The sequence below is a fragment of the Emydura macquarii genome, unplaced genomic scaffold, assembly GCF_026122565.2.
Source record: "Emydura macquarii macquarii isolate MOO-44397 ecotype Brisbane River unplaced genomic scaffold, CSIRO-AGI_Emac_v2 contig_1253, whole genome shotgun sequence".
Lineage (NCBI taxonomy): Eukaryota > Metazoa > Chordata > Testudines > Chelidae > Emydura > Emydura macquarii.
The window spans coordinates 55,258,118-55,279,078 of NW_027131390.1; the positions used below are offsets into that span (position 1 = coordinate 55,258,118).

General features: G+C 41.1%; 1 long non-coding RNA gene across 1 annotated transcript in view; it reads left to right on the top strand.

Moving 5' to 3' along the window:
• Positions 1 to 12,810: 12,810 nt before the first annotated feature.
• Positions 12,811 to 20,961, top strand: part of LOC137154097 (uncharacterized) — a 35,998-nt gene continuing 27,847 nt past the window's right edge. The window contains exon 1 of the long non-coding RNA XR_010920069.1: positions 12,811 to 12,897. This is a non-coding gene — a long non-coding RNA (uncharacterized lncRNA). The remainder of the gene's footprint in view (positions 12,898 to 20,961) is intronic.

Here is a 20,961-nt window from a genome sequence, read left to right on the forward strand (position 1 = left end):
AGAAACCAAGAGTGGGTTGGGGGAACATGTCTCTGGTGAGAGCCATTTCTCAAAACATTGACATGAAGGGAAGTGAAGATGGATTGAAGATTGGCTCTGAAAGGAAAACAGTCACCTCCTTTTAAACGGGACTATTAATGCATTCCAGCTTCTTGGGAAGGAGATAGAGAACACAACATATTTAGTCTTTTAGTTAAAAGTTTAGTACCAGCCTGTTTTCATTTTTCCTACCAGATAAAATATGTAGTATGTGCAGCTTTTGTTCAACAACTGCCTGGAGACTTCACTATATGTGGAATTTTACTCTGTTCTGAAATGCCTGAGTGCCTTTTCCTTACATTCTGTTGTTTTTTTAAACCCTTTATCTGTTGGAGTAAGATTTGTTTTCTCTGATCAAAATAGAACCCAGTTGGGTTTCTCAGTAATGCATTTGCCATTAAGCAGGAGGGTATCGAGGGAGTAAAAGGCCACAGCCAGTCTCATAGGCAATAGGACCAGAAGAAAATCGGCACTTTAGGGATCAGCTCTGGAGAGCCAGGGATAGGGCAGGAATTAAAAGGGAAGAAGCATATTCAGAGATCTGGCAGCCCTGTCATGGAAAGAACATCCCTTCCAAGTTCAGAAATAATGAAGGGTTCTACTAGGAACCCCACATGGGTAAGATCATAGCCTGCATTTTGCAGACAATCTTTCCTACTCACTAAGTGGTCAAACAATGCAGTTCTCCCTGAGGTAAATCGAAACTGGTCAAGGCTTTTCTTTAAAAATCTCTTCTGCTGCCCTCCGCTAGCCTACAAGACCACATTCCACGGACAGTAAGCTTAACGAGCATCCTACACTCAGGCACCTGCAGAGCATGTGGTACTTGCAGAAGGGTAGTTTTAAAAGGTGAAGCTGGCCACAGAGCAGGGTGGAAGTTTGCTTAAAGGGAACCCAGACCAAGGCAGTGATTAGCCTTCCCTTTCCCCCTCTCCTTTATTCAAGACACAGCACTGCAGCTCTGAGAGGGGCTCTGGATGTCTGCTTTCTGTTGGTACCCTGCAGCTTGACCTGAGAAGCAGGACCAAGGACTGGAGATAATTAGACCCCAAAAAGATCCTGGGAACTTCTGCAAGGATCATTGAGCTTGCCCAGGAGTGGGGATTCTGGAGGGGACCCAGGGGCAAGCGCTGTAAAGGGAAGATAGCTGACTGACTACCCTTCTACTTCTATCCTGATGAGCCACTACAGGTGATGACAGGTCCTTGCCCAGCTCCTGAGAGCAGCGGGTAATACACTATTCTAAACCTACCATTTCCCCTTCTTTTGTGATTCCACAAAGTCATCCAGGGCAGCTTCATCTCTGGTGATGGGCCAGCATTCTAGCAGCAAATTTATTACCACGTCTGATGTCTTGTCATTTAGCATTACTCTTTATCAATCTTTATTATCTTCCTCCTTCCTTCAGTCCTCACCTATATCAGTCCTTACTAATTTTATCTTTAGTTACCATGTTTCAGCAGCTCCTATAATTTCTTAGCATTCCTTATTATATTTTATTAACTTTAAATCTTATTGTCATGCCTTCTTATCAGTGCTCCCATTTATCCATTTCTTCAGTTTCAAATGTAGATAGCTTATTCTATGACGCCTTCAGTTGTAGGGAGTTGAGGATGCTCAGCACCAGGATCATCACCAGAAAAGGGGTAACTCATGCTCTCTAGATGTATCAAACTAATTGCTCTGCCTCCCCTATTCCAGTTGGGGTTCAAATGCCAACAGCTGGGCATTGTCTCTGAGGGGGGATGACTGAGCACAGGGAAGTTGGGAGCAGGATTCAGTTACTTTATTAGAATAAGGGCTAACAGTCATACCTGGGAGGGGAGAGGAGTGGAGTGTTGCTTGACATGGCATTGGAGTGTAACAGGGTGGACATTGGGGCTTTTGATCTGTGATCTCTTTCTAACATTATCCCACTTCCTTTTTTAATTAAAAAAAAAAAAAAAATCTCGTAATGTGATTAGGTGGGAGATTGTATGCTGTACCCTAACAGGATTTTATACAGTACTTTTGAGGATACAGCTAATGATCCTTAGACAGCTAAAATGTGCCTTAAAGTTATTAGATGTTTTGTCCACCATGAACACCCGGTATATTGATAAATAAGGAGTATATATTTAACAGTGAGAGTATTTAATCATTGGAACAATTTGCCAAGTGTTGTGGTGAATTTTCTACCACTGCTAATTTTTAAAACAAGATTGGGTTTTTTTATCAAAGATTTGCTCTAGGAATTATTTTGAGGAAGTTCTATGGCCTGTGTGATACAGGAAGTCAGATTAGGTGATCTTAATGGTCCCTTCTGGCCTTGGAATCTGTGAATCCATGCTTTTAACTAAGGATTGGGAAATGGGCTTTTACATTTTGAACAGGCTTAAGTTGTAAGAATTATGGCCTAGGAAGCCATTAAGAAAATAATAGTCGTTAAACTGTGAATCAATTGTGAAAGAACTTCTGAAATACAGTTTTAGTTTATAGATGCTTTCAGGTAGTAAAGTGTGATTACTGGGATAATTTAGGGAATCTTGTAAATCTATTTCTAGTACTGACTCATCTGGAGAGATGGTCAGAACTCCAAGATTCCTGGCAGTGAGTCCATGTTCAGTCCACTAGCCCATTTTACTTCTGCACTATTTGCACTGCTAACATATGTAGCATTTAAGCGCTTTAGTGTTGCTGTACTATCTTCCCCCACCTCCCATTTCCATTTTTAAAGAATTTCTCATGTCCTCACATAAATACCAAGGAAATGCCAGATAACTGGTGCTTGGCTCACTGGTTCTTGTTCAGTGCACAGAGTCTAAGTGATCACCCTGTGTGGGGTCCAGAAGGAATTTTCCACAGGAGCAATCGGAAGTGAGTTTGGGTTTTATTACCTTCCTCTGCAGAATAGGTGCAGGGTGCTTGCTAGGATCATCTGGGTATATCTCACTTAATCATTTCCTTGCCATTGCAGGGGCCTCAGGCACTGGTGCAGCTCAGTCCCTCCTATTTTCTGCCTGTGTCTGTAACACCTTTGGTGTAATTTCAGTTGGTGTGCAGGTGCTGGGTGGTGGCCTGTGATACACAGGAGGTCAGATTAGATGATCCAATGGTTCCTTCTGGCCTTAAAAAGTATGGCTATGACTAATTGTCCAGAAGGTAAAAATTTCATTGTGAAATAAACAAATATAATTTATTTAAATCTTTAAACTTCAAGTTAAACTACCAAGGCATTATATGCTGTAGCGTAGGGTGTCTATAGTCTAAGTGTCTTACTCCCAATTCACATTACTGTGCATTTCTGGATATTACTGATCATTAAAAGAAGCAGGTTAGTGTGAAAGCCAAGTAGCTGCTATCTCATGTTCCCTGTCTTGCCCAGTATAGTTAATAGTATAGATTTTAGTAAGAGCTCAGTGCCCACAATTGGGGCCAGATTTAAAAAAAAAAAAAAAAAAAAAAACACCTCAGTTCATTGGAAGTTGTTTGAAATTCTGGCCACAAATCATAATGGGAGCTGGTGGGTGCTGCACATTTTTGAAAATCTGGTCACTTCTTTGGGTGCCTAACTGAGAACTGAGCTCTTCAGAAAATGGGGCCCCAGTTGTTGGTGCTGGTCACTTAATAATCTGGTCCCAGCAGCCCCAAGCAATGTAGGTTTCTGACACTTCCCTTGGGAGACTGGTGCAGATCCTGGGCTGTGTTTTGGCCACTTTGTGTGGCACCAAAGCTGCCTTAAAATGGAATATCCAGCCCCTGGCTGATTATTCTAGTGTAGATAGATCTTCCAGTGGCACACATCCTATGTCAACTGGGAGTTATAGGGATAGGCGTAGGGAAAGAGAGCATCGCTGTGGCTTCATTATACCCCACTGATCCCCAGTTGTTGTAATAGCCCCTTATGACCATTGGCAGCCTGTATAAGTTAAGGCAGCTTGAGGATTGCTTTATCTTATAGCATAGGACTGGCCCAGCACATGGTTGCCCCAGGCGTAAGGAATCACATCAGTGGTTTAAAGCAGTGTGTTACTTGGCTCCAAGAGAAGATCGGGGATGGAATCACAAACTGAATACATCTCATTCAGGAAATTTTTCTTGGTATTCAGCCTCAATTTTCTCCTTCTCAGTGTTATCTCTGTATTCTGAGCCATAGCTCCTTATACCACATGAAGGGCTTATCTGCTATGGGAAAATAGCCACTCCAGACGACACTCCCATGTGGACACTCTTATTCTGCACTAAGAATGCTTTTGTATGGTTTAGCTTAATCCACTTCCAAAGTGGAAGCTATTTCACAATGGCATCCCTATGTAGACCAGCTCTTAGTAACTCCTTTTCCTTCCTTGGTATTAAAATCCTTTGCATATTTATATACTATTACCATGTCCCACCCTTAGACATCACTTAGCTTAATATGTATAGTTTGGTTCTTTTTGTAATCTTTCCTCATAAATTGATTTCCACAGCCTCCTGGCCATTTTGTCACTCATCACTTACCTCCCTCCAATTTGTCAGTAAGAATTGGCCATAAGCTCTCTTCTGTGTGTTTTCTTTGTAGAGATGTTCTGTGTTCAGTATTTCTCAACTCTCTCTGTGGTTTGGCTCAGGATCCAGGATTTTTTTCCAGCTCACAATGTGCCCTGTTTTTATGATCTCCCTTGTTTTTTCAGTGTTATGTGCCTTTAAGTAAACTACAAGCTCTTATCACAGCCCTTGTTTGTTTGTCACTGGAAGTAGTACTGAAGAAGACCCAAGATCTGAACACTCTAAATCTTTGGGGAAGTTTAGATCTAGCTCTGAAACTTTCTGCTTCAGCTCCTCTCTCATTTACTAGGTTTTCCTGTGAGGCCATGTTTAAATATGAAATAAACTATACAAATGATGCAACATTGCTGCCCTCTTCTGGGGAAAGCATGTGGAGTGAGAAATTATTTTAGCTAAGCAAAAATGCAGTTTGAGGACTTACTTCTGACTTGCATGTGAAAGGTGCTGACTAAATTAGACTCCAAGTGATTGTATAGATTGGAATGGTACTCTTTTGCCTATTTCATTAGCTAACACATTTCATCTTTGTCCTGAGTACTGTAGATCTAGAATGGAGTTTTTATTAGCCATAATTCTCATTCATGGTTTCTAATGTTAACCTTTACCCAGGCTTTTAAAGATCCCTGTTGGCCGTGAAAACCAACTTCCATAGAAAACAACTCCAGGGGTCTTTCTTGCTATGTTTTAGATTAATGTACTGAGGGACTTTTTCAGAGTTCTGTTTTTTCAGTCGGCAGTTCCTTTGTATTCACATATTTTGCTGATACCATTGTCTTTTTTTATAAAAATATGGACATATAATCTCCATAATTTACATTAAAACAGTGAGTTCAGTGCCAATGTGGACACAAGAACAAATGGATATAAACTGGCTATCAGGAAGGTTGGACTTGAAATTAGACAAAGGTTTCTAATCATCAAAGAAGTGAAGTTCTGAAACAGCTTTCCAAGGGAAGCAGTAGGGCAAAAATCCTAACTGGGGCATGGGTCACTTGCTGGTGGATTCTCTGTACCTTGAAGTCTTTAATCCATGATTTGAGGACTTCAGTAACTCAGTCATAGGTTAGAGGTTTATTACTGGAGTGGGTGAGTGAGGTTCTGTGGCCTGCGTTGTTCAGGCGGTCAGACTAGATAATTATAATGGCCCCTTCTGACCGTATGGTCTATGAGTTCTGCATTTGAGATACTGAGTTTTCAGATACTTTCCTGCTCTCTTTGCATATTAGTCAGATATCATCTCACCAGATATGTGAGACGTCTCTAAATTCACTCAGTCTGTGTAGTTGAACAGTGCTGCTTTTTTTTAGTTAATCGAATAAATGCCTGTGGGTGCTGAAACCCTTCTATTGCAAAGGATATCTCTGAGCTTTGTTTATGGAGAAAGACAGCCATGTCTTTGTAAAGGAGCGGGACATTTGATTCCATCTCCTTTAAAAATGGAAAAGTAGGTGTAGTTTGCACCCTAGAGTACCCAGTCCACACTTGCCACCTCAAAGTTAATTTACAGTGGATAAACCTCAGCTTAAAGCTATACGTATCTAAGCTTGGCGTTTCCTAGGATTTCCTTGTAGGGCCCCTCTGTCCCACCCTCAAGTTCCCTCTGCCTTTGAGAGGGTCATTCAGACTTTTCATATATTCTGGATTAGCACTCACAGCCACTTGATTTGACTGATAATGCTATACCTCTATGCAGCTTTAAAGCTTTTGACATCAGGTGAACTCAACAGAAAAGCCTACCTTTCTGTGCAGAGCCCTAAAGCCTGCTTTCCAGTAGCAGGGACTAAAAGGTTACATTTTTTTTTCTTTTTTTTTTTTTAAAGAGAGACAGTTAAAGGTCTCTGTCACACTGAGAAGGGGGAATAGCTGGTTTTCTTTCCAAGTCTGCAGGTAGATGCTAATCTTGCGGTGGGCAAAAGGGAGCCTTTTTAATATACTCAAATATAGGGTTGGCCAAAAAATAAGAACTGTTTCATGAACGATTTCAAAGGTTTGAAATTTGTTTTCATTCTGCATCAGAACGAAAACAAGACCTTTACAAAATCTGTGAAAAGACCTTGAGTGAAAGACCCACCCCAGAGCTGTGGGTTTTCGTCTCTCTCTCTTCCTCTGCCCCACAGAAATGCCGTCGTGGACCTCGGAGACAATTTCAGCTAATCTGCATTTTCTGACAAAAATAACGTTTCAATAAATTCCTGATCAGCTCTATTCAAATAGTCAAATATGTCTGCTAAGCTCAAGGGAAGAGGGAGAAGGGGAAAGCCAAACTTCCGCTGAAGTCCAATCTTCAAACTAGGCATTGTTTTGTTTTTTCCCTTTCGACTTCCATTGGAACTGACTCTCAATTAAGGGAGGAGGAACAAAAACTGACAAGTTCCTGTCTCTGTCCTTTCTTGTGGGACAGCTCCCACCAAGGACCTTGGCTGCCTGGCTCTAAGATTGGTCACCTTCTTGTAATGTAATTTGTTTAAACCATCTGTATTCCATTACCAATTTCACGCTCAGCTCCCTTATAGCATTTCAGCACAAATGTCGAAGTCTGGTAGCTTCCTTATTTGCAGGGGTTTCACACTTGAGTGATGTGTATCAAATTTGCCTTATCACAATCTGACACTAGGGATTTGACACATGTAACTTCCATTAGAGTGGATAAGAGTTATGTACACAAATTCACCCCACAACAGGAGAAAAACAGACCTCTTATTTCTTGACCAGAATAGTGACTCTCCAAGGAAATACCCTGAGCATTTTACAATGAAACATACAGTTTAGAAAGACACCAAAAAATTGACAGTTCCAGCTAATAATGTGTCAAAATTGTAAGTCTGCTTTCAAAGTGGCTAGTTCCACAGTCCAACTTAGATTAATGAAGAGGATATTCCATAACCCCAGAGCTTCCTAGACAACCTAACAGCCATTTGACAAACCAACAGCTGCGTGCCCTGAGACAGAGGCTGTTAGAGTAAACCTGAAGCTCAGAAAAGGATCTGGGATCCAGTCTATTAATGGACCTAAAACTTCCAACCGAAGTTCTAAAGTCAATCTGTGACACACAGAAAGCCAGTGAAGTGGCTGAGGAAGGCTGTCTTTGTGCACCCTCTAATCACTGAGATTCTGCATTAGTCACAGGAAAACTTTTACTGGCAAAGCAAGAAAACATGTTAGGAGGCACATGTCCATTAATGACAGTGAAATTATCAGGTTATCTGCTGACTAAAATCTTCCAGAAAGGTATTGGCTAACTCAAACCACGACAGACAGAATGGTATCAGTCTGGTTCCGGATATGTGGGTTTGTATCGCTGCATACCTCGCTCAGGGCTGAGTTTACAGGATATGTGGCAGTAAGCACTTGTGTATCTGAAAACACAATCAGACCAGGCGTTCTAGTGTATTATCTATACAGGGATTTTTTTGTTAGCGTAGGTAGATAAATGCACACGTGTTCTCTGCTCTCGATTTAATTTCCAGCCCTGCCACAGACTTCCTGTGTCATTTTAGGGAAGTCACTTGAACAGGTCAGGCCTGATTCTGATCTTCACTTATACTGGTGTAAATCAGGAGTAATTCTGTTCTGGTCAGTAGAATTGCACTGATGCAAACATACCTTAAGTGAGATCAAAATCACATCTTCAGTGTCCAAGGCCTGGTCTACACTAGAAAATTAAGTCAGTTTAACTATGTAGTTTAGGGGTGTGAAAAAGCCACAGAGATAATAGTTAAAATGACCTAACCCCCAGTGTAGACAGTGCTAGGTTGATGAAAGAGGTGGAGGTAGATTACTATGCCATCAGCGTAGGTAGCTTCTACACTGAAGTGCTATAGTTGTGCTGTGTAGCGTTTTAAGTGTAGACATACCCCCTCTGTTCCTCATCTGTAAAATGAGGATAGAATTTTCTCCCTCCTTCTTGTCTGTCATGTCTATTTAGTACTAGAGCAAAGATGGCGTTACCATGCTCATACAGTTCCAATCCCAGTTGGAGTCTCCAGGAGCTAAGGTAATACAAATAATTAAACACTCACACAAAATTAAAACCCAGGAAAGCAATATAAAAGCCTTCACATCAATTATAGCTGAATTAAATTATACTGACGGTGAGCTTGCAGGATGATTTACCCACATAAATATGGTACACATTTTTAACGGTGTGAGCGATTACCCTTTGGAACAAACTGTCAAGGGAGGTGATGTATTCTCAATGTCTTCAGATCAAGACAGGATGCCTTTGTGGAAGATAAGCTTCAGTCAACCACAAGTTACTGGGCTCAGTAGAGGGGTGACTGGCTGACAGTCTATGGCCTGTGTCATACAGGTGGTCAGACTAGATGATCTAATAGGCCTTCTGGCCTTAATCTCTATGAATATATAAAACCTCTCAATCTGTCAAGGCCCAAATAGGGGTCAGAATGTGTGACAAAGACCTCAAAAGAGAGAGAAGCAAGATTTTTTTCAAGCAGAAAATGTAACATGTTGTGGGATTAATTCCTTTAGTGTAAGTAATTTTCTATAACCTCAGCGCAAGATTATTTCCACTGTAAATAATTTTCAACAATAAAGTGAGGAGACAAATTTGTGTGGAAAGTAAACTTTGGACTAGAATGAGTGATGTCCTGAAATGAGGGCTGTTGGAGAGAAATGTTACCTGAGTCCCAAAATGCGTTTGAATACGTTATCACTCTGTCCATTCTTTGGAAATTCAAGTTTCCCCACAAATCAAACAAGTTACCTTAAAAAGGGTATCTAAAGTGTCTTTATTACTTAACTACAGTAGTTAATTACTTAACCACACATGGCCAAATTCTGGAACTATAAAATTTAAAGAGATATGTTCAACTTGAAAATCACATTACCTAATATGAAAGGTGACCACACTTTCAAAATCATAACTGAGACACTTTTGTGTGATAACACTTGCTTGGATTGCAAAATACTCACACAAAAGGTAAAGGTATACTTTTTTGTGCTGGTTATGCTTCTGCCAACTTCTGACACAGTGACACACGCAATTCCTAGAGTGAAGCATTTTTTTCCAGTAACTTAGTGTCTGAATGAGTTTATCATGCAACACTGAATAATGTCATTAACGTTCATTTTGAACAACTTTAATAGTGTCTGTACTCATTTGACTTTTCTCTTCACTCCAAATACTGTTTGCCATACTGAATATTTGTTCCACTAGTGTGCCATGAGTCTCTTCCTCTGTAAAGACAGAACAAATTCTACTTAACATAGAAATATCTTGAACTATCTGTTATTAAAAGGTTTTGATTAATAAACTTGGACACTTCTGTTGTCTTGGAAAGTTCTTGAGCTAGACACCACCACATGAAAATCTGGGACTGTATGGGTAAAACAAAAACATACTGTCATTTTAAATATAAGACCAGGTTCTGCAAACCTTAGTCATGTACCATAAACTCCTAGCAGTCCTATTAACTTCAGCAATACTATGCTCATCAGTATTAGGGCTAGCAGAAACTGGCCATTAGGGAAGCTATCATTGAAAGTCAGAGGAGAAAAACCTTTCTTTGTAAAGATTATTTTCATTGTTTCTCCTGCATACTGTAGTCTAATTTTTCCCCCTTTTTGAAAAGGCCGTTAACCATCAATAGGGGAATAAAAATACTTTGAATTATTTATCCATATATAAAATTCTGGTCAGATTATTTTAAAGGGTGCTCAGTCAGAAACTGGATATTTCAAAAACTAATTAGTTTCTGAAAATTCAAGCTGTTGGCTTCTCTTTAACGTGCATCACTTCTCTACTTAATGCTGCGGAAGTAATGTGAATGTGAGTTCATGCTCTGGCTATAGCAGCCTGGTGTCTAGATTATTCTTACCCATGTATGGCATTTCTCACTGGTGATAAGTTACTGAGTCTTCTGCTGAATAATGGGAGCAGATAGAAGGGGGAGGCAAGAACCTTATTCTCTGTAGCCTTTGGAACTGGTGGCAGGAGGGGTTGGGGAGAGCTGATGCAGCAGGGTTAAGTAGAGGAGACATGGGATGAAGCGTTGCTGGGTGGGAGAGCTTTTTTTTAGTGACTCTTGTTGGGTTGCTATGGATTGGGAGAGACCTGGGTGCTGTTCACTAGTTTGTATAAAACCACCATCGGTTTATTTGAAACTAAACATCTGGTCATTGATTATCCTGTTTGTAAAGTTACCAAAGTTCATCCTGGGAAACTCTTGCTATTGTTGAAGTACATGTGTTTTAAGATCACTGCTTAAAGTAACATCAGCAAATGTTCTAAAACAGAAAGATTCAGTGTTAAATGAGGATGTTTTGTAATAGTAGTAAATGTTTTAAATGAAAAGAAATGTTATTGTTTCTGAAGGACACTTGTATCTTCCAGTTACAAGTTTTAAGTAAATGTTAAGAGATTAAGGTGTAAATAAATGAATGAGTGATGTGTGTATGTGAGACCAGGGAGTGACAGGAAAAGGCGCCAGCCTCGGATGTTCAAGGGAGTGAAAATAACAACTTTTACGACCCAGATGGCCAAAGACTGCCCACCCTGATGACCCTGGAATCCACCTCGAAAAACTAAAACAAAATGGACTGTAATAAATAATAACATTGGTCATGCTTGCAAAATATGGGTGATTAATAATTACACTACGATGCAGATGCAGCATGACAAAGCAAAACCATAGAGTGGCATAAGAGCTTTTTGAGAGTTTTTTTGAGCTTTTTTTGAGAGCTTTTTTTTTTTAGCTTTTTTGAGAGCTTTTTTGAGAGCTTTTTGAAATCTTTGTATTAACAATAAACGTGGTGTATTACCTTATCCCTCTGAATAAGATGCTGCTGTTTATTTTATAAGCATAACAGGAGCTGCTGCTCCGACTCCAGTTGTTTTGTGTGGCGTTAGGTGGCCTCTGAGCATGCCTATTGGATCAAGCCCCACACGTGACATGTGTGGCTGAATGCCTACCTGCCCCAGCTGATGGGTCGCTAGCAGAGACAGGTTCCTCCCTACAGCCCAGGCTTAGACGCCTATCTCCAAGAGAGGGGCAGGGCTTAGGACATGTCCCTGCTCTCAGGATCTCTAGCTGGCTGTCTTAGGAGGCTCCCTGCCCAGTGCGCTGACTTTTTAAGGTCTCTCTCTCCCTCCCCATTTATTGTATGGGGAGTCTAGGTGCCATCACAGGGTTGTTTCTGTGATTTTCTAAGTGCCTAAGTTGCTTTGTGATCCAGGCCTTACTTCCTACAAACCTCTGAAGAATGAGTTTTAAGGTCTCTGTACCAGGCCACCTTCTCCCAACTGCTGGGATGGGGGTGTACTGGTGTAGTGGGTAGGAATGGAAATCAAGAAGATAGATTACACTGATCTGTGGAGGTGTGGGATGAAAAGGAGCAGCTTCTGAAATGTGTGGGAGACAACAGCAGGTTGGAGTGAGAAGGAAAGGGCAATTGTGGGGTGAGAGGTTCACAAAGGCTGCAGGGGATGTGTTCTGGGTTTTGTCTGAGAAGGTGTTGGTGGCATATTTGCAGCACCTTCTCATTTTTTGCAGCACCTTCTCAGACAAGCCAGCCTGGCAAACACCTTCTCATTGAATGTATGGTAAAGGCAGTGGCAATACAATCTTCCCCAGCCAGTCCTCATCTCTAATTCTGGAGAGACAAGAGCTGTTAACTTTCCATGTCTTTTCAAACCTGGGTTTAACTCCTACTGGCAGCCCCCTAAAGCAATTGTTCCCTATCTCATTACGTTTGGGTTCCTCCTGAGATATATTCATAGTCACAAGGTGTGTGTGACAGTCTGTACCCTTATGTTTACCACTTTTACTATACGATGATGATAAATTTTGCACAAAGTATGGCTTGTGAGATATCATGTGAAAACTCATAAGTTGTTGATTATTATTGTCCTGGTAAAATATGTATGACAACATTATATGTAAAATTATAAGATTCTACTGTATAACATTGCTGAGACATGTTCCAGGTTTAGAAAAGCAGCACAAACCAGTTCCTCGGAGACAAAAGGCAAATTGATGCCTCAGTCAGGTCTCAACATAATCAAATGGATTATCACCTGGTTAAGTGGCCATTCTTTGGCAGGAAGAAGGGTGTGAGTGAGCAATTTATATCTTGGCAAAGGAACAGGTGTGGGGTCCCAGGCAAAAAGACTTTGTCTCCTGAACCTCAGCTGGAGATGATTTTCAAAGAGGAAACTAACTATAAGAAGTGAGAACAGAGGACACAAATTATCTCTCCTCTTTTTCTCTCTGCCCCTGACATCCACAACACCTGAAGGACAAGGAAAGGAGCATTGGACTGAGACTGGACAGGCTGAAAGTCATCCAGCCAGTAAGACTGCCAAATCTTGTGGTGAGAAAAACCTTTGCTTTAAATTCATTTAGCTTGTTAGGTCGTTAGATGTTAGTTGGGTTTTACCTTTTATTTTCTAGTAGCCAAATTCTGATTTTTATGCCTCCTTACTTGTAATCACTTAAATCTGTCTTTCTGCAGTTAATAAACTTGTTTTATTGTTTTATCTAAACCAGTGTGTTTGGACTGAAGTGTTTGGGAAACTCCATTTGAGATAACAGGGTTTGTGCATATCATTTTCTATTAATAAAATGACGGACTTTCTATGAACTTATATTGTCCAGGAGGATATTGGGCAGTACAGGATGCACATTTCTGGGGCAAGTCTGGGAGTGGGAATTTGTTGGTGTTGCTCTGTAATGTAATTCAGGAGTTGCTGGCTACAGCATTCATATAATACAGCTGGGAGTAATCTACGTGCTGGAGGCTGTGTGTGAGCAGACCAGGAGTGGCTGCTCCCACAGCAAAGCAGTGTAAAAGGCACCCCAGATTGGAGAATTGAGTGGACACAGCTGTTCAGCAATTCATTTTGTAATGTCAGTGTGCAATGCCAAAAAGAAATGAGTTGACCTAGAAACATTTGAACCTATTTTTTCTCTTACTTGAATCTTATTCAAATTTATATAAAACACTTACCCTGCACATAATGCTTGGTTACTAGCCTTGTGCCATTGCATTCGCACCAGTGACCTGTGGTTCCCTTGTCATCTTTTGCAATCAATTCACAGGAAAAGGTACTATTACCTTGTTCTGATAATCTTGATACCGCATTTTCCTGTTGCACAAACATCATTTCAGGGTGACATGATCTAAAAGTTTAACCAGCTCAAAAGGAAACAAAATGTAAGTTTGCTGCATTTGTTTTAAGTAATCTAGCACACAGAGTGAGCGATCCATTCTAACTGCTGTGCCCTGAATTCAGATGACAGCAGCAGGGTAGGGAAGGGCTTGGAGGAAGAAGACCCTCACGTTCTCCAAAAATGATACTGCTTGTCTTCACACGCATTCTCATAGGACTCCTGTCCTGCTTAATTGGTAAACAATATTCACAACAATCTGCTTTGGTTCTTATCTGTTCCCAGCACCCTCTTGTCAGTGTTTCAGTGAATTTTTCTTTAATTTCTCTGTGCTGAGGCACAGAGAAACTAGGTGACTTTCCCACGATCACACAGGAAGTTTGTGGCGGAGTGGGTCTCCTGGGTTCCAGACATGTGCCCTGACCACTGGACTACCCTTCCCATTTGTAAAGGCTTTCAGCTTTGGCAATACTACTGATGACTAGAAACCAAAGTCCACTAGTCTGGAAAAGGCAGTGACAACACTAGCTCCTTCACACAGTTCCTTTTGTGTGCCTGAACTATGGGCTGGAGAAACCACTTCTAGAGCGTGGCTCAGTCTGTATACCCATGGCAGCTCTGCTGAAATGGCCCATGTGTGTCCCAGTGAAAGCCAGTTTTAACTTTGGCTTTCTGCAACATGGTGGCTTGCCCCCTTGAACAGGCTTGAGTGCGTCGTCTGATGAAAGCAAATGAAGAGCCATCCTGAGGCAAGACTGAGACTTTGTCTCACCTGTGTATGGGGTGCTGCATAGCTTCACTTAGTCATAGATTTTCACAATTCCTTCCCTTGCTTCACAGTGGGAAGTAATCTACACCAACCCTCTACCAGGCACTGGTTACTGTGCTAGCTAATGTGCTGAGGGCAAAGCCAAGGCTCTTCCCAGCCTACACCCACCTGCCTGGACACAAGTAGCAACCATGTGCTGTGTAACCCTCTGTCCCCCGTGTGCATGGAACAGCAGTTGGATAACATTCAGAGGGAGCATAACTGGAGTCTGGCCACCCTCCTCACCTCCCAAGTGCATGTGCAAGAGCATCACTAACTAACATTTACTGTAACCATGCGGTGGGGGTGCTTGACCCAGTCATTGAATTTTTTAAATGATAAAATTTGATCTTGGCTCTTACTCCTGCTAATGGCACCTGGTAAAAAAGTTACAAAATCATCACCCCCATACTATGCTCCATCTAAAGTAGTGACTTGGAGCTAGAAAATTCCCTCTTCTAATGCCCAGCCTCACGTGAACATTAGGGATTGTTTTTAAATTGAAACAAATATAGTCTTCTTTTGAAGGAGCTTAATGATTCTGACAAGACACTAAGAGGAAAATGGTTAGGTAGTATGGGCCAAATCTTCCTTGTGTTACTCCCCCATCTTCCATTCAGATTTTTCCATAAGGGTTTTAAGAAAACTGAAATGTATGTACAGGCTTTAAAGGTGGGGAAAATGATATGCTTGTATAGCCTGTGGACTGGGGGTATATTGTGCACCTCCGCATGCTGGTGTCATAATTGGTCTCATATCTCCAATATTTGATATGTGACTTTGCCACTAGCCTTTGGCCTCTTATAATCTATATTATATTATGCGAGTGGTTTGCACATGTAGATCTATTAGCTTTATGTCTAATTACACTTGTGAGGTTGTCAGAACACATTGATAAAGGATGGGGAATGATGCCATTTGTCGAATCAGGGATTTGTAATATACATCTTTCCGAGGGGACTGGAAAATGGATATGCCAGCACAAGAACTGTCAGAGTATTGTGTTGCAGTTTCATGGTCCGTGAGAAGGCTAATGTGTTTGTGGGCAATGTTATCTTGGTTTATGGCTTTTCTCAGAGGATTGACATAGTTCATGGTTACCATTAGAGGCTTGGTTACGTTTACATTGCATTGTAAATCAGAGTATGTGGGACCCAGGTTTGTGGACTCAGTGTTTCAAAGTCCATGCTTGAGTGTCCACAGTGCATTGTGGACTGGATTTACAATTGCTGGACCCAGGTCTCACAGCCATGGTAATACATCCAAACTGAACTAAGCAGATTCATGCCTAGGGCTTGGATTGCATCCACGCTGCAAAATGACAGGGGCTGTCCCCAGGTGCTGAGTCAGACAGATTTGTGTGTGGACTGTAGGGAGAGTTGGGCTCAAACCTGACTCTGAACCCATGTTTACAATGCAGTGTAGACACTACTAAGCTTTCAAATTATTAGGGTTCTTTAATTTTTAGCCTTCAAATTAAATTTCTTGCAGGTCTACTGACTACTTTTATCAGTAGAAAGTGTTTGTAAGATTTTTTTTTTATCCATACATTACTGATATCCGTTCCCAGCCTTAACTCTAGCTTGACAAAGATTTGTTTTCAAATGTCTGACGCACACTGGGAGGCAGAGAATAGGATCTTTTACTCAGTCCTTCAGCTCCTCTTAGCACTAAGAACGGGGGCAACCACAGAGCTCTGCAGGAGCTCATAGCCAAGAGAAGATAGGAAGCAGGGAAACCTGAGGAGTTTAGACGTTCTGCATGATCTTTGTTTCTCTGCCAACTATGCCTTCTTCTCACCTTCCCCCCAGGCACCAGAACTTGATTCCTGCTCTCCTTACCAGTTTTCTCTGGCTTCTATTGTCCACAGGGTCCGAAGTCTTTAGTAACTTAATTTAGAAACCAAAGAGCCAGATGAGGAATCCACGATCTGCTGTGACTCCTGTAGGCTTTCAAAAGTCCACTGGGAGGCAAACCTGGGACTGACTGAAAAAATCAGGGTATGAAAGCCAAGGGGGAAGATGACTTAGGGAGGTCATCTGGAGAGTCAGCATGACTCTAATATCTACTGAGGCTAGGAAAAATTTACAGTTGGTTGTACAAGGAAAGTCTTGGAGGGCTTATGTAGCCCTATGTAGTCATCCAACCCTCAGCCTGGGCTCAGCCGTAGTCTATTCAGTCTCTTGCCCCAGGATCCCCTGTGGGAGGCCTCACTCCAGAGGTCCTTTCTGGGTCTAATTACCTCCAGTCCCTGGCACTACTCCTCAGATGCAGGTACAGGGCGCTGATGGAGAAAAAACATCCAGAGCCCCCCTCAGAAGGCTAGTCACTGCGTCTGGCTGGCTGGCTCACCTAGCTACTGGACAAGCTCCCCTAGTGACCACTCCTCTCCTCTTGGGCAAACTTCCCTCCCCTGCTGTATGGCCAGCATCACATTTTTAAGCTCCCCTTCTCCGTGTCCAGCATGTTCTGCAGATGTGCCTAGTTGGCACTGCCTGAGATCAGAATGCTCTTTAGTCTTGCTGTCAGTGGGATGTGGGCTTGTCCCAAGTTGCAGGGCCTGAGAAAGCTGGAGTCCAACAGCCGTTGGCCCTTCCCAGATACAATCTTCCATCACAGAGCACTCCCTCCATTATAACCATGGCTTACCCGTTATCTTCTTCCTCTTCCTGACTCTGGGACCAAAAGAGCCACTGGTATGGGGTAATTTTATTATTGTATTCTAATAACACCTAAAGGCCTAAAGCCTCAAAGCTGTGCTAGGCATTGTACAAACATATAATAAAACACAGTCCCTACCCTGAAGAGCTTACAGGCAGAAAAGACAAGAGGGTAGGGGAAAGGATGAAATCTAAGTAGAGTGATTAGGATGACGGGAGGGCAAATGTTATGTTAACTCCTTATTGCATATATTTAATTCAATAATTCTTATTTATTTTTCAACATATCCCTTCTAGGAGAGACTGCAACAATTCTGCTATTTACTCTCCTAATGAACACTTCTAGATCTTAGATTCATTCTGTGCAGATCAAAGGCTCCATATGCTTACATAAAATCTTCCTTTCAAAAGAGTATTTTTAAAAAAAGGCAACTTAGTTTCTACAGTTTCAGTTCCTGGAAGCTGTGTGGTTAATCACTCATTTCAATATTGCTAATTTTATGTTGCTAGTACGGAAATTAATGCCCTCAGTATATAGCTAGCCTTTCATGATAAAAGATTCTGACCTAATTGCTTCCATGAAAATGGGACTTGCTGATGCTGTTAATTTTGATCTTGAGTTGTCATGAAGAGTTGTCTGGATTTTTTGAGAAAGAGAATGCTGGTGAAAGTGACTGACTGCTTTGAATGTTCATAGGGTGATGTCTCTTTCTTAAAAGATCTTGTCTCAGTGTGTGCTGAAAGTTATAGCCACTTAAAATGTGTCTACACTGGAAAGAAAAATCTGTAGCACCGAGTCTCAGAACCTGGTTCACTTGAGTCAGGCTTGGGCTGCAGAGCTAAAAATAACAATGTGGACATTTGTTCTCATACTGTTTAATCTATTGATGGTCTCAGACCCTGGCCTGCAGCCCTAGCAGGAATATCTACACTTCTATTTTGAACCCCACAATCCCAAGTCAATTGACCTGGGTTCTGAGACTCAGAGCAGCAGGTTTTTCTTTGCAGTGTAGACAAATGTACTTCCTTTGTTTCTTATGCCATTGGCACAGAGTCAGACATGGAAGGGACATTGAGAGGCCATCAAGTCCAGCACCCTGTGCTGAGGCAGGACCAAGTAAACCTAGACCATCCCTGACAGGTGTTTGTCCAGCCTGTTTTTAAAAATCTCCCATAACAAGGATTCTACAACCTCCTTTGGAAGCTTATTATTGTAGTTTACAAGTTTTTCCTAACATTTAACCTAAATCTCCTTTGCTGCAGAGTAAGCCCATTACTATTTGTCCTATCTTCATTGGACATGGAGAATAATTGATCACCATCCTCTTAATAAGAGCCCTTAACATATTTGAAGACTGATCAGGTCCCCCACCTTTCTTTGCTCAAAACTAAACATGACCAGTTTTTAACCTTTCCCCATAGGTCATGTTTTCTAAACCTTTTATTATTTCTGTTACTCTCTTCTGGACTCTCTCCAATTTGTCCACAATTTCCCCAAAATGTGGCCCCCAAAACAAGACACTATACTCCTGCTGAGGCCTCATTAGTGCCAGCTGGAGCGGGATAATCACCTCTCTGTCCTAAATACAACACACCTCTTAATACACCCTGAATGCTACTAGCTTTTATTACATTGCATCACATTTTTACTCATATTGAATTTGCGACCCACTAAAACTTTCAGATCCTCTTAACTGGCCAGCTGGCAGTACAGCCAATTCCCCATTTTGCATATGTACATTTAATTTTTTCCCTCCTAGGTGTAGTAGTTTGCACTTGTCTTTATTGAATTTCATCTTATTGATTTTAGACCAATTCTCCAATTTGTCAAGATCATTTTGAATTCTGATCCTGTCCTCCAAAGTGTTTGCAACGCCTCTTTGTGTGGTGGTGTCTGTAAATTTTATAAAGCATACTTTCCACTCCATTATCCAAGTCATGAATGAAAATATTGAATATTACCAGATCCAGGACTGACCCCTGTGAGGTCCCACTAAATATGCCTTCCAAGTTTGATAGTCAACCATTGATAACTACTCTTTTGAGTACGGTCTTTAAACCATTTGTACACTTGTTACCCAAATAACAAATATTACAGGATCTTATTAGGGGATAAGGCAACAAGCTGCATTTATTGTGAACACAGAAACTTTTGTAGATAGTATCAAAGAAAAGAAAAGTATCAACACTGTAATAACATTAATATTGTGCTCTACTTAGTGAAATAGCATTAATAATAATGTAAACACTAGGAAAACAGTATTAACATTATATCAATACTACAAATTACAGAGACACGTTTCAATTGATGCTTTCATTCACATTCACACACACTGACAGGCACACACAGATAGAGACAGACAAACATACATAGGGATCTTCCAGATGTCATAGTTACCAGCTTCTTGGTGCTCATGATAGTCACTGGCCAGGTGACTAGAGCATGAGGATGAGGAGCAAGGTTCTGCCGATGCGCATCGGTACTCCTGGCTGATGTGATGTTGTAGACCCGAACCTCCAGCCTTCATCATCTTGTCCCGTTTTATAGGGAAAGGACCCCATGTAAGTCTATGGGTTTTGCATTGTCATGCTGCAACTGCATTCTTGGTGTGATCCTCAATCACCCACACTGTTGCAAGCCTGATCAGATTTTGTCCTTTGAAATGGGCTGGCTCCAAAGTCATCAGGGTGGGCTCCTCTTCGGCCATTTGATCATCTTTGCTTCTTTCTTCTTCCCTCATTCGTTTTTGGTGAGGCTGGTGTTTTCTTCATGTCTGTTTTGATATCCCTTACTCAGACCAATTGTTCAATCACTCTTTTTGTCTACACCCAACTCAATTGCTCAGCCATTCACACTTCAATCACTCAGGCCAACTCCTAGCTGAAGAACTTACATATTATTTTTAGAGCAAACCTTATTTCATTTTTGACAGTGTCTTTCACAATTAGATAGATACATTACATTGCACAGTGTGGCTTTTGTACTTAGAATAGGATTTTTACAAATATATTGGAAGCATGTAAAATTAACAGATAAACTGGCCAGTGGACATAGTACAAACAATCTTAAAATTATACAGAGTACAGACAGACTTGAATTAACATTTAAAAGGGTAGAACAGTAAGAGTCAGTTTGAGGTTTTAGCTTTTGATTCAGACTGATGTGCCTTTTGGTAGGAAGGGTGGTGTTTGTGGCTCTGTTCTTACATATATTTCAAAAACAAGATTTTGGCCAACGCACTCACCTTATAGTAATTTCATCTAGACTGCTTTTCCCTACTTTGCTTATGAGAATGTTATGTGGGACTATCTCAAAAGCCTCACTAAAATCAAGATTTATCACGTCTACTACTTCCTCCTTATCCACTCGGCCAGTAACCCTGTCAAAGAAGGAAATTAGGCTAGTTTGCATGATTTGTTCTTGAGAAATCCATTCCATAAAGGCTATTTCTTTATAAGCCTATTCTCCTTTAGGTGCTTACAAATGGATTGTTTAATATTTTATTACAGTATCTTTACAGGGTATTGAAGTTAGGCTAGATGGTCTATAATTCTTCAGGTCCTCCTTGCTCCATCTCTTAAAAATAAGTACTATGTTTGTCCTTCTCTAGTCCTCTGGACCCTCACCCACTCTCCATTAGTTTTTGAAGATAATTGCTAATGATTCTGAGATTTCTTTAGCTAGTTCCTTAAGTACTTTAGGATGAAATTCATCAGGTCTTGCTGACTTGTATATCTGTAACTTGTTTAAATATTCTTTATCCTATTATTTTCCTATATTGTCTTAGGTTCCTTCTTC